Below are 24,518 nucleotides of genomic sequence, written 5' to 3' on the forward strand. Positions count from 1 at the left end.
AGGGTCCGGACCTCCTTGGCGATGGCACGCCAAATGTCCCTCTTCTGGTGGGCGCTGACCTACATGACATGCACAAGGGAAGAGGAACAGTCATTACCAACTGCACCGTCGTTGTGAGTGGCCCCCTCCCTACTCTGGCCATGTGGCCCATTCATTCCCATGCATCAATGTTCTTAGAACTCTGCCCCCTTCCCTCTTCCACCCAGCCCTCTCCACCCAGGCCTAGCCCATACAACGTGCTCCCTGTGTACTAACCTGTTGGTCTGGAGGACCGTAGAGTAGCGTGTACTGGGGGAGGACCCCATCCACAAGTTTCTCCAAGTCCTGTGCAGTGAAGGCAGGGGCCATTTCCCCAGACGCAGCAGCCATCGTCGCTTCCAGACCGAGGTCACAGCAGCACTAGCAGTGTAGGCCCTCTCCTGTCGAAGGTCAGGTATCTAGTGATTGAACAGATAGAAAATGGCGGTGACGTCCGCGGCGGTGACGTTCGCGGCGGTGATGTCCGCGGCGGTGACGTCCGCGGCGGTGCGCATCATCACCGCCGGCGCACCTGTTCATTGGCTCCTCGGACAAATAGGGTCCAATGTTAACCAATGCAGCATTGCGCCGCGGTCTACGACCGCCTACCGCGACAGTGTGTAACGCCAGCACAGTTACCCCACAATCCCATTGTCCCAGTTTAGAGGTCAGGCAGCCGACATTTCAGGGGCCCACATGGCTTCATTTACTACTGCGTCACACATAGCTAGGCCTACACTCGACACACATACAGGAAGGGTTTTGTGTCTGGTGTAGTCTTGTGTGTAACTGTGGGTACATACCTGGAGGAATTATGACTGGTTCTTCGCTGTCGTCCTTCCTAGGCACCGTCATCTGGGACATATGAGAAGATGGCGGAATCCTCCGGTGTACCGACCGCTGGTGGACCTGTTGACAATGGAAGAAAGACATGTCATCGTCACCTACAGGTTTGACCGTGCCACTATCCAGGAACTATGTACCCAGTTGAAGCCAGACCTGATGTCACCGATCCGCCATCCGACTGGAATCCCCCCTGACGTGCAGGTGCTGTCAGTGCTCCATTTCCTTGCAAGTGGGTCTTTTCAGACAATTGTGGCCATGGCATCAGGGATGTCACAGCCTATGTTTTCCAACGTCCTGTCCAGAGTGTTGTCTGCCCTGCTGAAGCACGTAAGGAGATACATCATTTTCCCTGAGGTGGAGGATTTGCCTACAGTGAAAAGTGACTTCTATGCCCTTGGACATATCCCCAACATCATAGGTGCCATTGATGGGACCCATGCAGCTCTGGTCCCCCCAAACAGGAGTGAACAGGTGTACAGGAAGAGTTATCATTCCATGAATGTCCAGATGGTCTGTTTGGCAGACCAGTACATCTCGCAGGTAAATGCAATGTTCCCTGGCTCTGTGCATGATGCCTACATCCTGCGGAATAGCAGCATCCCTGATATGATGGGTCAACTCCAGAGGCACCGTGTATGGCTATTGGGGGACTCTGGTTACCCCAACCTTTCTTGGCTATTTACCCCAGTGAGGAATCCCAGGACCAGGGCAGAAGAACGGTACAATGAGGCCCATGGGCGGACTAGGAGGGTGATCGAATGCACCTTCGGCCTCCTGAAGGCCAGGTTCAGGTGTCTGCATATGACAGGTGGATTCCTATTCTACTCACCAAAGAAGGTGTGCGACATCATCATCGCCTGCTCCATGCTGCATAATTTGGCTTTGCGACGCCAGGTGCCTTTTCTGCAGGAGGATGATCCAGATGACGGTGTTGTAGCAGCTGTGGAGTCTGTGGAGCCTGTGGACAGTGATGAGCATGAAGCTGAGGAAGAAGAAAACGACAACAGGGAGTCAGTCATACAGCAATATTTCCAGTGACACACAGGTGAGAACATTTTCTGGTTTAACATTACATTAACTTTCACACGTCTACCTCTATCCTGTTTGTCGATTTCAATCACTATTTGTTAACTGAGTTGTACCCTTCCATTACGGTTTCACAGGTGTGGTAACCTACGTGTCAACTGCTTGCATCCTTCAAGGGCTTGTGATGTGTGACATAGGTATGTTAGCCTTACAATGGTACAGCCATTATGACACTATCATTGATAATACAAAGTACAAAATCATAGACTGACTCCAGATTGTTTTGTGTTTCAAGGGTGTTTATTTAAGTGCTCAAAAAATGAAGGGGGGTTGTAAAATGGTGATGGGGGATGGTGGAGGAATGTCCATGGCAGAGTCCAGTCTATTAGTCTCACAGGTGCACTGCCCATCTGGGCATAGGAAGTGGAGCTGGGGCAGTTCGAATATGGACAGGGTAACAAAGTGGGACAGTGGGAGGACAATCAGGGTGGTCTTATTTCCTGGCGGGGGTCTTGCCATCTTGCTCTGTCCTGTTCCTGGATCTCAAGGACCTCTTGCGTGGTAGTTGTCCGTCTGCAGGGGGTGGGGTGCTGGTGTGGTGGTCCTGTGGCGGGGCGTCCTGTCCAATAGCGCCGGCGGAGGTGGTGGGCATTTCATCGTCCTGGCTAGTGTCAGGGGCCCCTTGGAGTGCCACGGTGTCCCTCAAGGTTTTTTGTATGTCCTTCAGCACCCCTACGATGGTGCCCAGGGTGGAGCCGATGGTCCTGAGCTCCTCTCTGAACCCCAAATACTGCTCCTCCTGCAGGCGCAGGGTCTCCTGCAACTTGTCCAGGACCGTCGCCATCATCTCCTGGGAGTGGTGGTATGCTCCCATGATGGAGGAGAGGGACTCGTGGAGAGTTGGTTCCCTTGGCCTGTCCTCCCTCTGTCGCACATCAGCCCTCCCAGTTCCCCTATGTTCCTGTGCCTCCGTCCCCTGGACCGTGTGCCCACTACCACTGCCCCCAGGTCCCTGTTGTTGTTGGGGTGGTGGGTTACCCTGGGTGCCCTGTAGTGGTGGACACACTGCTTATTGACCTGTCCTGGGTAGGGAGGTTTGGGCCCGCTGGGTAGGTGCTGTGCTGGTGTTACCAGAGGGTGATAGGTCAGTGTTGGGCTGTGCCTGTGCAAGGGGAACCGACTGTCCCGAGGCCCACGATGGTCCGGGCTGGTCATCAAGATCCAGTAGGGCAGAGCTGCTGTCGTCACTGTGGGCCTCTCCTGGGGGTGGAGTGGTGTTGTCTGGACCCTCTGGTGTGGTGACGGTCCTTCGGGTTCATGCAGGGGCATAAGAGCATGATTATTGCATGTGTGTGTGTCATGGTGTGCAATGGGTGGGTGTGCGTGAACCCCAGTACAAGCATTACTGTGTGGGGCCTTGTGTGATGATGGTTGGGGGGGGTGTTCTGGGTATGTGCAGTGAGCATGCTTTGGTGAGTGGTGACCATGCTTAGTTGTGTCATGCAGGGCTTGATGTTGGGCTGGGTGGTTTGTGTTATGGGTACATTAGTGAGGATTTGGAGTGATAGGGGAGGGTGTGGGGGTGTGGGTGTGTGATAGCATGCAGGTAGGGTGGGGGATATGATAGTTAAGATTTGACTTACCAGTGTCCCATCCTCCACCGACTCCTCCGAGACCCTCAGGATGCAAGATGGTCAAGACTTGCTCCTCCCATGTTGTTCTTTGTGGGGGAGGAGGTGGGGGTCCGCCGCCAGTCCGCTGCACCGCGATGTTGTGCCTGGAGACCGTTGAACGCACCTTCCCCCGTAGGTCGTTCCACCTCTTCCAGATGTCCTCCCTATTTCTTGGGTGCTGTCCCATGGCGTTCACCCTATCCACTATTCTGCACCATAACTCCATCTTCCTGGCTATTGATGTGTGCTGTACTTGTGATCCAAATAGCTGTGGCTCTACCCGGACGATTTCCTCTACCATGACCCTGAGCTCCTCCTCGGAGAAGCGGGGGTGTCTTTGGCGTGCCATGGGGTGGTGTGGGTGAGGTGTGGGGTGGTGTATGTGGTGATGAGTGTGGTGAGTGTAGTGGTGTGTGGTGTTTTGTGCATGGATGTTGTGTGGGTGATGGTGTTGTGTGCCTCTGTGTGATGGGGTTGTCAATTGCTGTGCTGTCTCTCTGGCCTTCTTTCAGAATTTGTGGTCGTAGGGGTTTGTGGGTGATGTGGGTGTGTGTTTTATATTGTGTTGGGTGTGTGGGAGTGGTGTGTGTATGTGTCTCAGGTGTGTGTAATTCGAATTGTCCAATGTGGCGGTGTTTTGGAGATGTGTGTGTATTTTGAGCACGGCGGTGTGTACCGCCAATGGAATACCGCGGTTGAAAGACCGCCGCGTGGATTCGTGTGTCATAATAGCATGGGCGTGTTTCTGTTGGCGTGGAGGTGGAGGATTTGTTTCCGCATGTTTATCGCTGACCTTTGGTGTGGCGGTGTTGTGTGGGTGTCTGAATTTCGGCGGATTCCGAGATGTGTGCGGTCTACTGCGGCCGCGGCGGTGTATTGGCGGTCTTCTGCATGGCGGTAAGCGACTTTTACCGCCAATGTTGTAATGACCCCCTACGTGTCTGGAAAAGGACTATAAGTAGGCGAGTCTGATTCCCCACAATTTTGGCATTTTGCAGAGCAGCCAGAGAGGCTGTGCAAGGAGAGGAAGTTCTGCAAGACTTCTGCCCATGACCAGGACTTTGTGCTTAGCTTGCTACTCTCCCTGTTGTGTGGGGGGGGCATCACCCAGAGAAGCTCAGTTCACCTGCCCTGGAGCACCAGAATCCTGCCTGCTCGCCAAGGTTGGTGTGTCCGTGAAGGTGGGGAGAGATTTGGAGGGAGTGATTTCCAGAGGGAAATCCTGAATTGCCAACCTTGTATGCCAGGACAGGTCGCCATGAACGGAACTGAGGGGCATAGTGGGAGAAACCCAACCCTTGCACCGATCAAGCCAAAGCCCATGTGCTAGACTCAATTGGAGACCCAGTATGCCAGGTGAGGCTACTGTAAACTGAGCTTGAGGAGTGATATGAGATACCCACTGTCTGCACAGATATGGCCATCGCCTGTGTATTGAAATGACTTGGAGACCCCATTTGCTAGGAGGGAAGACCACCCCCCATCCCTTAAGTGGAAGAAGTGCATGCCTGCTGGAGCCAGAGCACCTTGACCATCTGAATCAGCAGGTAGCATGGGTAAAGGGAGAGAGGACCTAGAGCAGACTAAGGGGGTCATTCCGACCCTGGCGGTCATGGACCGCCAGGGCCGGGGACCGCGGATGCACCGCCAACAGGCTGGCGGTGCATCCAGGCCAATTCTGACCGTGGCGGTAAAGCCGCGGTCAGAAAAGGGAAACCGGCGGTTTCCTGACGGTTTTCCCCTGGCCTGAGGAATCCCTTACCGCCAGCCTGGTTCTGGCGGTTTTGACCGCCAGAACCTGGCTGGCGGTAACGGGTGTCGTGGGGCCCCTGGGGACCCCTGCAGTGCCCATGCCAATGGCATGGGCACTGCAGGGGCCCCCTAACAGGGCCCCACCAAGATTTTCAGTGTCTGCATAGCAGACACTGAAAATCGCGACGGGTGCAACTGCACCCGTCGCACCCTTTCCACTCCGCCGGCCCAATTCGGAGCCGGCATCCTCGTGGAAGGGGGTTTCCCGCTGGGCGGGCGGGCGGCCTTCTGGCGGTCGCCCGCCCGCCCAGCGGGGAACTCAGAATTACCGCAGCGCTCTTTTGACCGCGCAGCGGTATTCTGACGGCGGTACTTTGACCGCCCGCCAAAGTCAGAATGACCCCCTAAGACACATACAAACTATAACATATATAGCAGACAGTATGTACAAATTAATAAAACAGTTCATCTATTTTTTCCCCTCTTAAATTTAGTGTACATTGTAAGTAGTACTGTAACCTTTCTAATCCATGAGCTACCTGAAAGTATTCACACTGATAAGGCATAATCTGAAGAACAATTGACTTGGAAGGCTCTGCCTTGCCCAAAGTCCAGAATAAAAAAATATATATATATATTTTCAAAGGTTCTGCCAATTCAAAAGAACAATGTGTTTCAGCTGTATTGAGTAGTGTCTTCTTCAGGACCAAAAGAAGGAAAATAAATTGGACATCTACGAACCAAAGAAGATAATACCTATCATATCTATCTATATTTTGTGGGAAATTGGGCTGTTGGGTGAAGGGGTGTGAGCCCTGGTCAACCTACAGGGAACCACAAAACGTCACTAAATTAACCTCTTCTTATCCCTGGGTAGCTTGCAACAAAAAGCAATCAGGCTTAACTTAGAGGAAATGTGTAAAGGATTTATGCAGCATGCAAACAGTAATAAAGTAAAGATACAACACCAGAAAAATCCCACATCAATTTTGAGAAATAGAGTGAATTGTAATAAATTATTGGACACAAAAGCAATAAAAGTCCAATCAACAGAACCAGAGTTCTGACTTTTTAAAGTTATTAGTAAAAGTTGGCACCTAAAAGATCAAAACACGATCGGGTTAAATCTGAAATATATGGCTGACGATGATTAAGTGTGGGTTAGATACAAGAACTTGATTGGGCCCAGTCAGCGCTTATCTTCAGACTTGGAAGAATTTTGAAGAAAAATGTTCTGAGAAGGTAATGTCCAGCAGAATAAGACTAAGGCAGTGCCCGAGGAGGTTGTGTTATCGTCTGGGAGCATCTGGATTAAGTTGCAGTGAAGATTTCTATGTTTGGACTTAGTTATTTTTATGGAAGTAATTTTTATGGAAGTCAAACATTTCCAGCAGGATGAGGCAGGAGGCTGAAGCTTAAGACACTTCCAAAAGGTCAGAGGTCCTTTGGTGAAGGACCGCTGAACAGGATATGCTGTTTCAGAGAAGAATGTAGTGGCAGCAGCCAGCCCCTTAGTCAGGATGTCCAGCGATGCACTTTGGGTGGATAGACAAGCAGGTTGTCCCTGGTCTTCCTTCGGTTCTCAGAGCAGGTATAAGCTCAAATAAAGTCCAAGTTTGGGATTTTGGCACCTTTATCACCACAACCAAGGGTCCAGAACTGGTAAGACACCACTTGGGGTTCAGAACACACTCAGATTGGGTCCAGGTGCAGGTTCAAGATGGTGGGAGCCTCTTATTTCCCTATCGCTCTGAACATGAGACCAGCAAACCAGCCCTTGGAGTCACTGTTATAGTCATGAAGTCAGGTCGACATGAGAAAACGGCAGGGCTGGCCTCTGAGGGTGGAAGGCAGGCACCATTCAGCAAAGCAGTCCTTCCAGGTGCAGCAAAGCAGGTCAGAGCAGCAGGCAGACCTCCGAGAGTCATTCTGCAGGTCCAGAAAGTGAACTGAAGAAGGGGTCTGAAGGCCCTATTTTTATATGAGGTACTTACTTCGAAGTTGGGAGAAAGTTCTAAGGGTTTATCATTAAGGGCTTAGAATTTCTTGACTCCCCTGCCCTGGCTCCAAGCTGGCTGCAGAGACAATGTGAAGGTAACATGTTCTTTATGTAAAATGGAGCACAGCACACTCATTTGCTAGTAGGACTGTGCCCAGCACCGCCCCTCCATCCTGCCAGCAGCTGGCCTATTCAGGTACACCTAAACCCTCTATTCTGTGACTGTCTGGGAGGAATTCACATAATCCGACAGTAACACCCAGCAACGCAACTCACGGGAGGCAGCAGGAACCAAATGGCCACATGCCAACTTTCTAAAAGTGGCATTTTCAAAATTGTAATTAAAAATCCATTTTGCTATTAAAGAGGATTTTTCATTACAATTTCATAGACACCAAATATGAAATGCTTACCTGGTTCAAATCAAAATTGAGCACTTATTAAATTTAATAAGGCAAACCAATGTTATGGTATGGGACAGGTAGGCCTCACAGTATTGAAAAATGAACTTAGGAGTTTTTCACACCCAGGACATGTAAAACTTAAAGGGCATGTACCTTGCCCTATGGGCACCTAGGGGCCTACCTTAGGGGTGGCTTAAATGCAATAAAAGGGGAGTGTAACGCTTGGCAATGAAGTTACATTGCCAAGCCTAACTGGCAGTTTAAAACTGCATTCAGGCTGCAATGGCAGGACTAGGGCAAGTTTTAAGGTGCTATTTAAGAGGGTGGCACAATAAGTGCTGCAGGCCCACTAGTCACATTTAATTCACAGGCTCTGGGTATATGGTATACCATTCAAGGGACTTATAAATACATGAAATATGATCATCAGGAGTATGCCAAATAAACTATGGTTAGGTGCGTAAACACAAGTAGTTTAGCGCTGGTCAGCAGTGATTCACTGACACTGATTCGCCATAAAGAGCTCACCATAGCAACATAGAAAAATAGAACATGCATAATAACCTCAATGGGACAGATTCCCAGTGAAGGGCACATCCCCCTCATAAGTACTACAAAGAGTGGTAAGTGTGCTATACAATCATAGACTGAGCAGGCAAGGTTAGAGATAGGCTATCAAATGTCTCCTTTGTGTGTCAGAAAAAATCCATAAAACTTGTTCATGCATCTCTTATCAAATATTATATCATCTTACCGCTTGTAACCAGTAAATCACCATGATCATCAAAACTGTTGAAGGCAAAGACATGAGAAATCAAACATTATGCAAAATCAAAGGTGGTACCAGAGAGGTGGCATAAAGACTGTAAGACCCATATTGCCTTACTGAGGCATCTTAGGCCAAAAAACCATGACCCTTAGGGACAGATCACATTGATGATGAAAATCCTGAAACAGGAAATATCAGAACAGTGCACATTAGTGAGGCCAACAAAGTAAATTGTCCTGCTTCTGGCCCGCATTACTGTAGAATATCTTACTTGGCTCCCAAGTATCAGAAACAATAGGTAAAATTCTTGCTGCATGGTCACTTAAGAAGGCATGGTCCCTCAGTGCAAGCAATAAAACCTAAGTCTCCTATAAATGCAGGCGATTGTTTGCCAAACCAATGTGTGTTTTCAAGGACCTGTATCCTCTGCCATAGTGCAGAACAACCTACCACTTCCAGAGGGGGTATGGGATTTAGTAAAACAAAATGGTGCAAAGCATGCTGGGAATCAGGGAGCATCCAACCACACTTTCTGTGTCTGTAGCACCCACCTTGTATCATTTCCGCAATCTATGTCGCTAGCAAATTAATTTCAAAGCTGATCTCGGGCTGTCAACAAGCATAGAGTATTTATCATCAAGCCACATAATTTCACTAAAAGAAAACACTGTAAAATATATCAACCTTTATGCAACAAGTATCAACGGGGTATAATAAAAGATGTGCATTGGAAAACAACACTAAAAGAAAACACTATAAAATATATCTACCCTTTTGCAACAAGTTTCAACGGGGTTTGATAAAAGATGTGCATTGGAAAACAACTTCTTGTCCTATTAGATGGCTGGTGGCCATCTTTAAATGGTCAACACATATATTGGGATAATATAGGCAATGTACTAAAAATTGATTTTCAAATGCATATTCATTGGGGAATGGAATACACCTAGAAGCATGTAAATGTTGGAAGAAAGAATATATTCCTCAAGGACACAATTACTGGGCAAAATGTCAAGATGAATACTAAAGCTCACATAGGTCTACTATTTGATAAGTATGCGTTGTAGTTGAACCCAGTAGATTGCGAAACACATGGATTTGTAATTTATTATTAGAACAATTAAGACATACAGCACTTCATACAGATACAATGTTTACAAAATCAGATGCTCCTACACTATAGACCTTAGAGTTCTTATTAAAGTAACAAAACAGCATAACCATAATCCCTGCCGCCATAACAAGTTATGTGGCGGACAGGAATTATGAAATCAAGGACCACATTTCAGCAAGGTCATTTAGACCTGTAGTTGCCCTGTGAAATCTTTTAATCATCCCTGCCTCCTAGTTGTCTGGTAAGACAGAGAGAGTCACCCCTTCTTCCCATTGAACCCTAAAAATGACAGACCAGGTTAGATCATTTTTACAATTATTCATAGTCTGGATGTGTTCGACCAATGGGGTGTACTGTGTCTGCAACCCAATTCAAAATCGATATTTTAAAATGTAGGCTTTTGTAGGTCAGAGCTCCAGCTAGCTCACTGGGGAAGACCTCAGCCCTGGGCTCCCTTATCTGTCCTGCTATGTAGCTAAGTGCCCATATCTGCAGCAGGTCTGAAGCGGGTATGAAGGTGTACAGCCTCTGGCATGTTGGAATAAGTGGTGTCTGCAAATCATATCCACAACTTCAGCATAAGGATTGGCTCCAAGGGCTGGGTCAGTCGGGCTGGGGTCTGAAGAGAGGCTGAGGTCTACAGCGGAGCTGGACCTGTGACACGGCTGGACAAGGTGTTGCCCTCTACGGCAGTGGTAACTCTGGACATAAGTTGGGCTGTTCCGGCGACTCAGTCCAGCTGCAGTGGTCACTTCTCCTTGTGTCCCTCCACAGGGCATGGGGCCAACATTCAGCATCTCTCGGCACCTTATAGCTGAATTAGAACTGGTGCAGCTCATACAAATCTGATTGTTTAATTAAAACAAAGCATTGTGAAGGCCCGAGGAGATTGTTGAAGCAATGCTATTTCTGCCCACTGCTCTAAATGTCAAAGTGAAGAAATTCAATGAAGTCCAGGTAAGTGGCGGGAGTAACTATGAATCACTTAACCTCTTTTCAGTCAGAGTGGCCTTTACCTCCAAGTTGTCCAACTGGTAACTATCTCTATAGCACTAATCTCTTTGAGGAGAGATTTAAAGAGATAGGCCAAACAAGGTACCTATCATGGCAATGAGAATTATAGTGTCAAACGGTAAAGCTAATGATTCCAGTTCTACATGTGGTAGTTCCTTGATTACAAAAACTCCTTAAAGATGGTGAAAGGAGGGGCTATCTTTTCGACAAATCATTAACTTCCTTACCAATTTTGTGAACTTTACACCCAACTCCGATAACACAAGTATTAACAATGAAGTGAATCTGACTTTGTCATAGTTAACAATAATGAAGAATTTATCAACCCCACTGAAAGCTCTGAATTTGTAACTTCATCGGTTGCAAGAGTAGCACACACACTTAAATTGGAGGTCACTAACAAAACCAATAAAAAGAAAAGTGTCTCAACCAAGAAAGCCATGGATTGGAAATATCCCAACGAGAAATACAATTGCAATTCTTCTGGAGACCTAGTGGAAACCTTTAAAGAACTCAAAAACATGTCTCCAACAAACATAACAGAAAGATGTATTGATCGAAATTTGACAAAGAGACCAAGTTTCAAAACAATTTATGTCACTATGCTGGTGCAATGGTAGAAAACAGAAAGGAGAGCTAAAATTCCTACGTAGCTTTTGTGATCTGAGATTTGCAACAGAAATTGGAGCGTTATAGCATGCAAGACCTGAAAGCACCTGAAAACACCTGAAAGCACAATACAATGCTAGACTCTCAGGTCTAGCAGGAAGCAAACATTTCAAAACTATATTCAAGTGATGAAATATTGCCACTAACTGAAATCTAGAAAGTGTATGAAAAGAAAGGGAGTATAAATGAACCCATGGTCCCACACTTCGATAATAAAAACAGCACACAAATTGCAGAGAAAAAGCAGAAGATAAGAGAGAGAAATAAACAACTTAGAAATTAAATGTATCATGCATCCACAATATGGAAAGCGACACTAATGATAAATCAGAAATATCAGAGGAAACAATAAAAAAGGTGCAGACTTTTTAGACAGAAAAAGAGCACAAAAAAATCACATACTTTCTAGATCTGAATGACAGAATATCTGAGGTTCAAAACTATTTAAAAAGTCTGCAACATTGTGAAGCTGGTATGGACTTGATTAAAAAAATACCAGATATATCCATTCAAAACCAGCAAATCAAAATCAGGCTACATCACTCAACAATAGTGGTGCTGAACCTATGAGCACTGAGAGCAAAACTATCCCAATCTAAGATAATGTACTGAAGAAAAATAAGAAAAATCAAAATCTCAAAACAAATCATAGGAAAACATATGCAAAATCAAAGGACAGTTTCAAACAAATATCAGGCAAAGTTAAAAAAGATAAAAAAAGAAAACTTCCATAATAAATACTAATAAGGCAGAAGATGCCACCTGCCAAATTAATGCTGATGTTATTTATCAGTATTATGAAGACATCCTTGAAAAAAGAAAATAGGAAAAATTAAACTGAATTCCAGAAGAATGGGGTAATGAACATCTATTTAAGGAAATCACAGTTCCTGAAATAACAGGTGCATTTGAGTAAGTTAGCTTAAACAAATCACTGGGGCCTAACCTTGTTGGGTCAAATGATCTTGTCAATGCTCACAAGAGAAAACCACGTTTGTTGCCCAGAATATTATCGACTTGGTTAGAAATGAGAAAAGTCTCAGAATGTATCAAAAAGAACAGATTTCTATCAAATCCTAAAAATGAACCCATTTCTGAACTGAACAAAATAACCAATTGGAGACCACACGCATCAAGTTACTAGCACAATTCCTGACCAAAAGACTCACTACTTTTGTAGATTTGAACAAAAGAAAGAAAGGCTTAATGAAAGTGAGAGGATGTTTTAGAAACTTGACAGTCCTTCAGAATATAAAAGGGGCACATAGGAATAAACACTTGCTTGCAGTTGGGTGTTCATAGACATGACATAAGCATTTGACTCTATCAATCACTATCAAATCACACGGAGTCTTGACTGACAAAGAGTTCCCACATTTATCTGTGATCTAATAAAAGACTTATACACAGATTCATCTTCCTACTTCAAGAAAAAAAAGGAATCTAAACAAGAAATAATGATGTTAATATTGCCATGGACTGTCTAATATGTGATCTTCAGAAAAACGGCAAGGGCCTTAGATGGAGGTCAGGAAGAGTTATTGAACAAATCACTGCTTTGGCCTTTGCAGACAACATAATAGTACTGAGTACTATATCGGATAGCATGAGTAGTAACTTGAAGATCATTGAAAAATTCAGCAAATAAACAGGTTTAAAACTAAATGTAAAAAAAAAATACATGGCTTCTTATTTCACCATAAAGACAAAAGTCTGTTGAATAATTGCAATCGATGGCAATTTGCTAAACAAAATACTGATAACATTCACTCAGGAGACAGTGAGAGATACCTCGGACTGAACTTTGATCCTCACACAGGACATTCCAAAAACAACAAAACATATGAGATACTAACAGAAAGGGCTACCAAACTGGACACAGTATACCTCTCAAGCCCACACGAAAGGTTAAAATACTGTGTCAATATCTGGTTTCTAAGCGGTCATTCAAATTGGAAAATAGCAGCCTGAGAAGCACAGACACATTGAACTACACTGGACAATAAAGAAACACGTCAAGAAATATCCATCTACCTGCATACACATGCAATGGTCTGCTGTTCTCAAACAGGTCAAATGGGTGCATAAGTATACCAAAATTGTGTACAGCTATAGGAATCAACAAAGTAAACAATCTATTATATTTCAGAGAAAGTCCAGGCATGTGCATTGTTCATTCTGATATGTATGAAGGAGAAATACATTATAACATTTATCACATTCTTAAAACTTACAATCTAAAACTCTCAGACAGCAGATTCCTGGACCACTCCTTGCAATCACTAGCATCTTATGACTGGAGAAAGGAAGAATATGAGAAATTGGAAATTTCCCTGTACAGGGAGATACTATAGAATACTTGGAAAATAATCCAACCTCATACGTTTGGATGACAAAGAGCATTAAACTGCACAGGAAAAACAATACATAGCTGTGCATACGCTGACAGCAGTTGTTATAAACACCAGAGAAACAATATCCAGAGATGTTGATTGATCATTCTCTACTTATACATGTTGCAAATATATATATATATATATACTTATACACTGGCATCTTCGCCATTTACTGCTAATTACCCCAGATATTACATTACTCATTACATCATTTATAACATCTCTGTAAAATTTGTAGTAAAATTATTGATGAGAAAACTGCATGGTGAGGGCACGAGATATACATGATATATGAGCCCACCTGGAGGACCAATCAAGAAGTCCATGAATATTTTGAATTAGTGTGAGACTTTGGAACTTGGAGTCAGTTCGTCTAATACCCCCGAGAGAGTGAGTACGTGTAGAACCCTGCCACAGTCAGTCTACTTCTGCCCTGAGTCTGCTGCTGTCCCCTCTGAGCCTTCTGCCATATTCAAACTTTACATTATGAGTTTCTCTTAGTTCTAATTGCCCTGTTGCTTATGATGTTCAGTACTAATATGCCCAACCAACTCTGAACTGCTGACCTGACCTATGTGCAACCTATGTGCTGCACTGTCCTGATGCTGCTGTCCAGTGATGTCCTGAGAAGGTGAAGCTCTTCTGATTAAACTATCCTGTCTGCTGTACCATGAGGAGAGGCATAACTAAATGTGGGTTCTTGTTTCCTTTTCACCTTAGATAATTACACTAGAATATTGCTGCAGAGAGTTGCCATAGTTAGATGATTTTTCCAAATTATTTTTGTCTTTTTCTTTTTGTTTTTTCCGCATGTGATAGCCTGGTCCCACACATGGAAGTCCAAATTCTTGTTAGAGATAAGGATTGCCCACTTCTGCAATTGACTGTTAAAATTGTAGTTTGAAATCTGAAATTAATGTGCATAGTGTAGTCTTGCTGATTTATAGCATTTCTTTGGAACATTTAACAGTACTGATGTTTAGTAGACTTAGGCCCTCATCATAACATTGGTGGTAAATCCCGCTGCAGAGGCGAACATCTGTTCGCCAAATTAGGACACACACACACCAATCCAACAGAATACTGCCACATACACAAATCCGCCAGCCCAGAGGTCAGTGCTAAAGTAGCGGTACCAACACCCATACCATTACGCCAACAAAACAACGCCGACCACATTATGACCCACGAATCACCACGGCGGACATTCAATGGAGGTACACACCGGCGCGCTCAAAATGGAACCCATATTCTAAACTACACCACATTTGTCAATACCAAAAACACACACCTGACACTCATACACACACCACACCCACCCACAGCACTATAAAACACACCCACATTATCCACAACCCTTTACGAATACAAATTATTTCAACCAGCCTGACACCAAGACGACTGCAACAACTAGACACATACACCCATATATCCCTCATGCACCCCACTTCACAAACTCAACCACAGTACCCAACACCCACATACCTACACATATTACACAACACCCCTAAACCCACAAAGGCACCCGCGTTTCACAGATGAGGAGTTACGGGCCATGGTGGAGGAAATAGTCAGGGTAGAGCCACAGCTGTTTGGAACACAGGTACATCAAATATCCTTTGCCAGGAAGATGCAGCTATGGCGGAAAATTGTGGACAGGATGAACACAATGGGACAACATCCAAGAATAAGGGATGACATCAGGAAGAGGTAGAACGACCTACGGGGGAAAAGTATGTTCTGTGGCACTAAGGCACAAGCTCTCCATACAGAGGACTGGAGGTGGACCCCACATCCTTCTCCACAGCTCACAGCATGGGAGGAGCAAGTCTTGGCATTACTGCATCCTGACAGAATCACTGGAGTTGCCGGAGGACTGGACACTGGTGAGTCAACATTTACTACTTATCACCCCCATACCTGCATGCCATCTCACACCCTCACCCTCACTCCCATCACTCCACCCCACACACTGCACCTACACATATGACTAACCCCAATGCCAAGCCCTGCATGCTATACCAATGCATAGACAGCCCTCCCAGCCCTGCATGGACATCCATCACAAAAGTATGCGCAGCATAGAAAACTAACAATCCCACAATGCATCACCATACACAAACAAAGGTATCAGGGCAAAAGCAACAATAGAGGGGAAGCTAGGGATGTACAATATGTCGCAGACATGAAGCATAATACATCCCTTACATCCCCACAGGTGCGCCAGCCAATGTCAGCAGAGAAGAGGTGCCCCGAAAAACCAGTCCCCCAACAGAAGATGTCCCAGTGATGACAGTAACTCTGGGCTTCTGGACCTGGATGAACTACCTGGCCCATCAGGGACCACTGGTCAGTCAGTCACCGCAGCCCACTCACAGTCAACCACAGAGCCTCCCCCTTTAGTATATAACACCACAGCACCCACCCAGCGTCCCCACACCTCTGTCCCCAGGACACATCAATCAACAGTGTGCCTACCTGTACAGGGACCCCAGTCCACACCTCGCCCCCAAGAGAATCAGGGACCTGGGGTCAGTGGCAGTGGGCACACCGTTCAGGGGTCAGAGGTACAGGGCAACAGGGACACTGGGAGGGCTGCTGTGCACCCGGGGGAAGACAGGCCCAGGGAACTGACTCTCCATGAGGCACTCACCAAGATCCTGGGGCCTACCAACAATCCCAGGACATGATGGGCCAGATCCTTAACAATATGCAGGAGAACAAGCGGCTGAAGAAGGAACACTATCTGGAGATCAGGAAGGGCTTGCAGGTTCTCAACTCCACCATGATCTCCATAGAAGGGGTGCTGGCAGACATGGCCAACATCATGAGGGAATCAACAGCACACCAGCGGGTCCCTACCACTAGCCAGTCCATTGACCAGCCCTCCACTTCTGCTGCAGCTAGTGGGCAGGAGGCCCTACCACAGGACCCACAGGACCCACAGGCCACCAGCCCCCCCTCTGCGGAAGGTGAACCTCCCCACAAACATTCCCTGCGACCCAGACAGAAGCCAGAGACACTTGTCAAGACCAAGAACACCGCCAGGAAATCAGACTCTTCTGATTGTCCCCCTTGTGACTCACCCTGTCATCTTGTTCACTTTGAGCTGCCTTTGCTCCCCTTCCGATGGCCCTTTGGACACTGGACCTGTGCCACAAACAGACTGGAACAATACCCTGGACTTTCCTCTACCATCACTCCATTCCATTGCACTTTTCCATCAATTATTTGCTCTACAATAAACATCCTTGAACACAACTTGAGTGACACCGTTTTATGTGTTGAAAATGTGCATTTATGGGAAAAGGCACATCTAGTGCAAATGATCTGAACACTGTGATAGCATACAAATAATGACCTGTAGCAGTCTGCAGTAAACACATCTGCACACTGTTGTCAGATCAACATCTGTAAAAGGACAAGCCATAGGTGATAGTAAGTTAAGATGCAAAGGAAGTGAATGCCTTCATGCTACAGCCACACATAAGACATCAATAGTCAGAGCAATGGTCGGTTCCACTTTCTCACCTGTGTGTCATTGGAAGTATTGTCGTATAACTGATGTTCTGTTTTCCTCATCCTCATCCTCATCCTCTGTCTCCTCATCCTCACTGTCCTCAGGGGCCACTGCTGCCACAGGGTAATCTCCAGTCCCCTCCTCCTGCAGAAAAGGCACATATCGTCTGAGGGCCAGGTTGTGCAACATGCAGCATGCCACTACTATCTGGCAGACCTTCTTGGGTGAGTAGCACAGGGATCCACCTGTCAGATGCAGGCATCTGAACCTGGCCTTTAGGACGCCGAAAGTCCTCTTGATTATTCTCCTGGTTCTCCAATGTGCATCATTATATTGGTTCTCAACCCCTATCCTGGCATTCCTCAAAGGGGTCAGGAGCCACAATAGTTTTGGGTAGCCAGAGTCAGCTGCAAGTATTGAGGAACAAAATGTAGCCTTACACAATGCTATGGGGATAACACTTTAAGGCATACACTGACATACAGTGGATGGGGACTAAGGCTCACCTTTTAGCCACATGCTGTGCCTTTGTAGTTGGGCCATCACATATGGGATGCTGCCATTCCTCAGAACGAAGGCGTCATACACTGACCCAGGATACTTGGAAGTGACATGAGAGATGTACTGGTTCGCCAGGAACACAATTTGCACATTGAGTGAGTAGAAACCCTTCCATTTCCTGAACACCTGTTCATTCTGGTGGGGCGGGACAAACGCAATATGTGTACTGTCAATCGCCCCAATAATAATGGGAATGTGTCCCATTGCATTGAATCCCACTTTCAAACTGGCCAAATCTTCCACCTGGGGGAAAGAAATGTAGCAGCACGTGTTTCACCTGGGCAGACAATACCCTTGCCAGCACGATTGAGAACATTGGCTGTGACATTCCTGCTGCCAAACCCACTGTTGCTTGGAAAGAACCAGTTGCCAGGAAATGGAGCACTGATAGAACCTGCACAAGAGGGGAGGATCCCAGTGGGATGACGGAGAGCTGATGTCAGGTCAGGCTCCAATTGGGCACACAGCTCTATGATTGTGGCCCTGCCTAGTCTTTAGGTCAGTATAATGTGCCTGTCCTCCATTGTAGCCAAGTCCACAAGGGGTCTGTACACGGGGGTTTGTCTCCTCCTCCTATCCATCCACAGTGGTAGGTAGCTAAGGGACATAAGAGTGCGTAGGCTGTCACAATTTGTACAATTGAACCACCACGTCAGTGTGCATACAACATTAATGTGATGGGACAGTGGGAGTGGCAATATATGTGCAAATTCCAATGCAGTTATGGAAGATCTGTATGCAGTCCACCACCATGAAATGGCGACCGCCTGTCCTGTATCTAGGGACATGTGGAAGTGAGGTAACTCCACTGACGTTGGGCATCATTGCAGACGGCAGTCTTGCACCACCGTGCAATTCCTCATTGGCTAATATGGGACTCTATGGAGTACAGTGGCCAATGGGGATCAGCGTCAGCAGTGAAGGTGCACACCGCCACGGATGTAACTGCCATTTTCTGTTTATGGCTTCACTAGATTCCTGACTTTCCAAAGGACAACACCAACACTGCATGTGCTGCTGTGACCTGTATCTGGAACCTACCATGGCTCGTGTGACCGGGGAAAGGGCCCCTGCCTTCACTTCAGTGGAGTTTGAGCGCTTGGTGGATCAGGTTCTGCCCCAGTATAGACAGCTGTGTGGGCCTCAAGACCAACAGGTGAGTACACCTTGGCCACTATGCATGTGGGAGGGTTGCATGGAGGTGTGTGTTCAGCCATTGAGTCATATGTGGGGTGGTAGTGTACTTGGTGTGTGCTGGGCGATGTGTGTGCCAATGGAGTTGGAAACGGGATTTGTGGGCCATATTTGTGACAGGCTGTATTGTATGTATAATGCTCTTCTCCTGTCTGTATTCCCTCTGCAAGTCAGCGCACATCAAAAGAAGGGATTGTGGCATGCCATTGCCCTGGGGTCTACAGCAGGCGGAGCACCCACTGCAGGCAAAGGTGGGAGGAACTGAGACGGCATGGTGGCATGGGATCTGGTTGTGAGTTAATGGGTGGCCCTTAATGTGGGGCCAGGCATTGCAGCGTGATCCAGCTCAAGGGTAATGGGTGTATGGCAAATGCAGGTAACCTAGATCATTTGCATTCCATGTCAGTAGGGGCTTTGTGGGCCCCAGGAGGTGTACAGTTGCCAGTGTATGGCCCTCATCTTGCTGTGGCATCTAGCCAATTCAATGACAGTGCTCAATCCTGATCCCTGTGTGTGACGGTGCTGTGTATGCTAACTGTGGTGGTGGTGCTTAAATTGACCCAGTGCTCCCTTTCTCTCCGTCCTCCCCATTTATTGGAGGAGCAGGGGCACCGGTGACAGAGGGAGCTGCATCTCACAGGACCCAGGAGGCAGAGTCCACGATTCCGAGGGAACCAGTAGGACGGAGGGCGAGGGGCGCACCACGGTGGAGACAGGAGCTGACAACACTGACTCAGATACCTCCTCTGATGGAAGCTCCCTGCTGGTGGCATACACCTCTGTGACCACCCAAGCTGCGGGTACAGCCACCACCCCCTGAACCAGCACCACCCTCCCAGTAGCCCATCAGCGAGTTGCCCGCTCACCCAGGTGGGTGGGCATCTCCTTCGCCCCAGGCACCTCAGGCCCTGCACCAGTGAGCCCTGCTGCCCTTAGTGAGGGGGCTATTGGCCTCCTGAGATCCATCTCTGTAGAGCAGTCAACCATTGTGAATGCCATCCAGGGGCTGGCATCCACGATGGAATGGCGGCCCAACAGAGATCAATTCAGGCTCTGGCCTCCTTTCTGATGGCAGCCATTGTCTCTGTTTCGACCATCCCCCCCTCCAACTACCACTTCCCAGTCCCAGTCTCCTCAACCCCAACCCATCCCATGCAAACATACAGATGAGCATGCACACAAAACATCACAGAAGAGTGACACAGTCAAACACAGGCACCACACTTTAGTCCACAAGCACTTACACAAACAACAGACAGTTGCACACACATCCACATTCACTGCCTCCACTGTCTCCCCCTCCTCCTCCTCCTCCACCTCCCTCACAGTCACATCCATACTCATACCTGCATGCACTGCTTCAACAGCCACCACCAGCATCACCACACCAAGCAGCACACACCTCACTAGCAGACACCTCCACAACATCCATCCATGCGTCCCCTGTGTCCTCTCCCACCCTGTCTGTCCCCACCTCCTAAAGGGCACAAACACAGGCTCTCAGACACCCAACAGCCATCCACCTCACATCAGCACACTGTCCATGCACCGGCACCCAAGTCCAGCAGACGTACTCCTCCAACAACCACTCACTCAACCTCCACTCCCATCCCTCCTCCCTCATCCTGCCCCACTGCCGCTAAGGAGCTTTTCCTTGCCCAACTTGACCTCTTCCCTCCCCTCCGTCTTGCCCGTAATAGCAGGGTCCCAATGACCCAGTCTAGCACCTCAGCCAAACAGTCCACGGGGACAGTGGAGGCACCTCTTGGTCATGAAGGCAAGACAGTGAAGGATCCCACTCCACCAGCCAGAAAAGGGAAGGATCCCACTCCACCAGCTAGGAAAGGGAAGTATCCCACTCCACCAGCCAGGAAATGGAAAAATCCCACTCCACCAGCCAGGAAAGGGAAGGATTCCACTCAACCACCAATGTCAGAAGAGGTTCCAACTCAACCACCAATGTCAGAAAAGGTTCCCACTCAACTACCAATGTCAGAAGAGGTTCCCATTCAACTACCACTACCAGTGGTCAGCTACAACCATGGTCAGTGGTGTTAAGGCCCTGGCGGTTGGTGTGGTACCTTGGCTGTCTATGGGAGTTATCACCGCCATGGTCATAATTTGGCAGTAATTACCGCAAACCTGTTGGAGGTATTATGGCCACTTTAACAGTCATCCCCAATGTCATAATGAGGGCCTTAATCTCTCTAGACGTTTTGGCCCACCTATGGTTTTAATGTACGTTTTTAATTTAGGTTTGCGCCCCATGGCCCATATTTATACCTTTTGACGCAAAACTGCGCAAAGGCAGTTTTGCGTCAAAAAGTATAGCGCCAGCTGGTGCCATTCCTGAGCACCAGCTGGTTGCCAAATTTATAGAATCCCGAACGCTGGCGCACTGGTTGGGCTAGTGTCAGATAAAATGATGTTAGCTGGGTAGGGGTGGTGGTATGGGAGAAGGGGGTTTTGCCTCAAAAAATGATGCTAGGCTGGTTAGAGGCAAAAAAACAATCAGTTAACCAGCCTAGCGTAATTTCCTGATGCAAAAGCATCCTCACCACATGACGCCTGTCTTATAAAAGACATGAGTCATGCCCACCTCCCCAATGGTCAGCACAGAGGACAAGTGCCCCCCGGACATGGACATTGCACCCACTGCCATGTAGGGGGGGCCATTTCAGGGCCCCCAATGGCACTTAAAAAAGATTTTCAAAATGCTTACCTCTGGTGTCCCTCTGGTGTTGGTGGGGGTGTTCCTGGGGCTTGGGGTGGGCACCTGTGGGCTCTTTCCATGGTGTTTGACCATGAAAATGGGTCCACAGGTCCCCTAACACCTGCTCTTACCCAGGTGTTAAATAATGGCGCTAAGAAGGCTTAGCTCAATTATTTTGGCCCGTCTCTCGCCCGTGCACCATTTTTGCACGGAAGGATAAATAAGGCACTAAGGGCTTTAAGTCATTTTTTGAACGGGAATGCCCACTTTGCATCTCATTGATGCAAGGTGGTTTTACGCATCCAAAAAATTACTTTAACTCCAATATCTTGACCTTAGATGGGTCTAGAGTCAAAATATAAATATGGGGTTAAGTTTGCGCTGAATTTTACATCAAAAAATTATGTTACTACAGAACAAACAGAGTATAAATATGCCCCCATCTATGTTACACTGATTTTGGGATTGTGATAATGCTTTGAAACTTTTTTGGGTTTGGAGTTTGTCTGTTCATGGTGTCTAAAATTGTTTATTTTATGGTTGTTATATTATTGTTCTGTGTTGAATCAATCTAACTACTACACTCCTTAATAAGTCCAAAGATCCAGTTGTCTTCTGATGGTGGGACAGGGTCTGGTATCTCACCAGTATGCTTGTGGTTTCTGAACCCGAGGTTGGAACAAAGCACTTTTAAATTATTTGATATCTTTGTGTTTTTTTATCCAGTCAATAGCTTGATTTTTTTTTTACACTTAGTGGAGAGGATGTGGCGTTATGGCTTGCAACTGGGGAACCAGGTTTGAGATTCGGCATCAGCTTGACATACTGCAATTCTGGGCAAATCACTTTATCTCCCCCGGGCTAAAACCTAAATGAATGTGTCCTTGTGTAATGTAACTACACTGTATAAAACTTCAAAAAACAAGCAAAATAAGGGGGTTATTACAACTTTGGAGGAGGTGTTAATCCGTCCCAAAGGTGACGGTAAAGTGACGGATATACCACCAGCCGTATTACGAGTCCATTATATCCTACGGAACTCGTAATACGGCTGGTGGTATATCCGTCACATTTGGGACGGATTAACACCTCCTCCAGAGTTGTAATAACCCCCTAAGTGTTTTGCACACTTCTGTCACTGAGCTATATGTGGGCTACATTTGGTTGATATTTCAGATATATTTAATTACCTCATATACTGCAGTATCCTCAGTAGTAAATGGTTTCAGATTTCCACTTCAATTCCATCAAAATAGAATTCAGATGTGCCACACTTTTGGCACCAATTCAGAATGTTAGCACTGTAGTTGCTCCTTTGAGCGCTGAAGTAAAGCTGCTGATCATCATGGAGTTAACTGGCAGTCTGTTGCTGGTGTGGAAAGCGAATTTTTCATTCATGATGTAAGAATGATTTGATGCAATAGAATCAGACGATATTTGAGCTCACTTAAAACATGCCCTAATTTTTCTTTCTACAGCACTAACCATAACTTCTTTGACAAAATGAACCCCCTTTTTTTATTGCTTTCTAAAATAAATGTTTTAAGTTTTACCAGTTTGATTCAATCAAGATGGCTTCAGGTGTGCCACTTCCTTGTCATAAGTAAGACTGTTAGCACTCTAGTTGTTCTTCAGAACACTCTGGGAGGCTGTAACCGAACACAAGTGGCTCAACCAACAGGCTGCTCCTGTTGGAAATATATGTTTTACTGAGACTATCAGGCTTCATTCTCATATGGCTGAGAAAGATAATGTGAATTCACAGAAACTATGCTATCATTTTAGCTTCTGGAGCACCTTCCATAAACTCTATGTGAAAATCATGCAAAAACAGTTTTCTCTATAACTGCCGGGCCTGCAAACCCGGATATGCCCCATGTGGGGGTCCCTGCTACACGAGAATGGAAGACGACTACACACGTTGGTCACTATGTAGAGGTTTTATTCTGTAGGAGTTGTTAGGACAGTCAAATGTGCTCAGTCTATGTCTGCGTTTTCTCTCTGCTTCCCCCTTATCTTCTTTCTTCTAGATTTTCTTTTTCCTAGTCTTGACTAATGGTCTTCTTTTCTTCTCTATTCTTTTTTCCTCTTTAGGGTGATCTTTCGGTGAAGGACCTCCCCGTCGTGGGACAGAAGGATAGGAACGATCGAAATCGAATAGCACGGTAAGTGGCCTTTTCTTTGTTCTGTATATATTCTACAGGGATGGGGAGTGAGGGAATGCACCACCGAATGAAATGAATAAAATAAAATAAAAACTGTGCCCAATCATGAAAATGAAACAAAATGAATTGTTCTTGTGATGTTTAGAACAAATCACTATAGTTCTATTTTGGTGTTTAGAAAGCATACTTTCATGCACGTGAGTCTAGGGAGGAGCCCAAGTGTCTTTATAGTATGAAAAGAAAAACAATTAAAGTTTAGTGAACAATCCCTCTTCCACCAGTACCCCGAGGGATTGAGATAGCAGACACGTACCTGTGTGAGCCACGTCCCTCCAGGGACGTGGCTGGCTTTGGCGTCTGTCTGGTCCCTCCGCGACGGTGCCTTCGCTGGTATCCTCATTGACGGCGGTATTTCTTGGTTTCTGCTCATTGGTGTCCCGCTCTCCTGTTCCTCCTCGATATCAGCGTCCTCCTCCTCGTTCCCCAGCAACAACGCGCCATTCTCCTCGCGTTCGCCCTTCTTAACCCAGATGCCTGGGTTGACGTCCTGCGACGTCAATTCCGGGTGTATAGAGGTGCCCCAGGGCACTATTCGCTGTGTCCTGGGGTGTCCTTTTGAAACAGGGTTGCGCCGACCCTGTTACACCCCAGTAAAAAACTTCTGAATTGATTGTTGCCTTTGCAA

This window comes from Pleurodeles waltl, chromosome 1_2, assembly GCF_031143425.1.
Source record: "Pleurodeles waltl isolate 20211129_DDA chromosome 1_2, aPleWal1.hap1.20221129, whole genome shotgun sequence".
In the NCBI taxonomy this organism is placed as follows: domain Eukaryota; kingdom Metazoa; phylum Chordata; class Amphibia; order Caudata; family Salamandridae; genus Pleurodeles; species Pleurodeles waltl.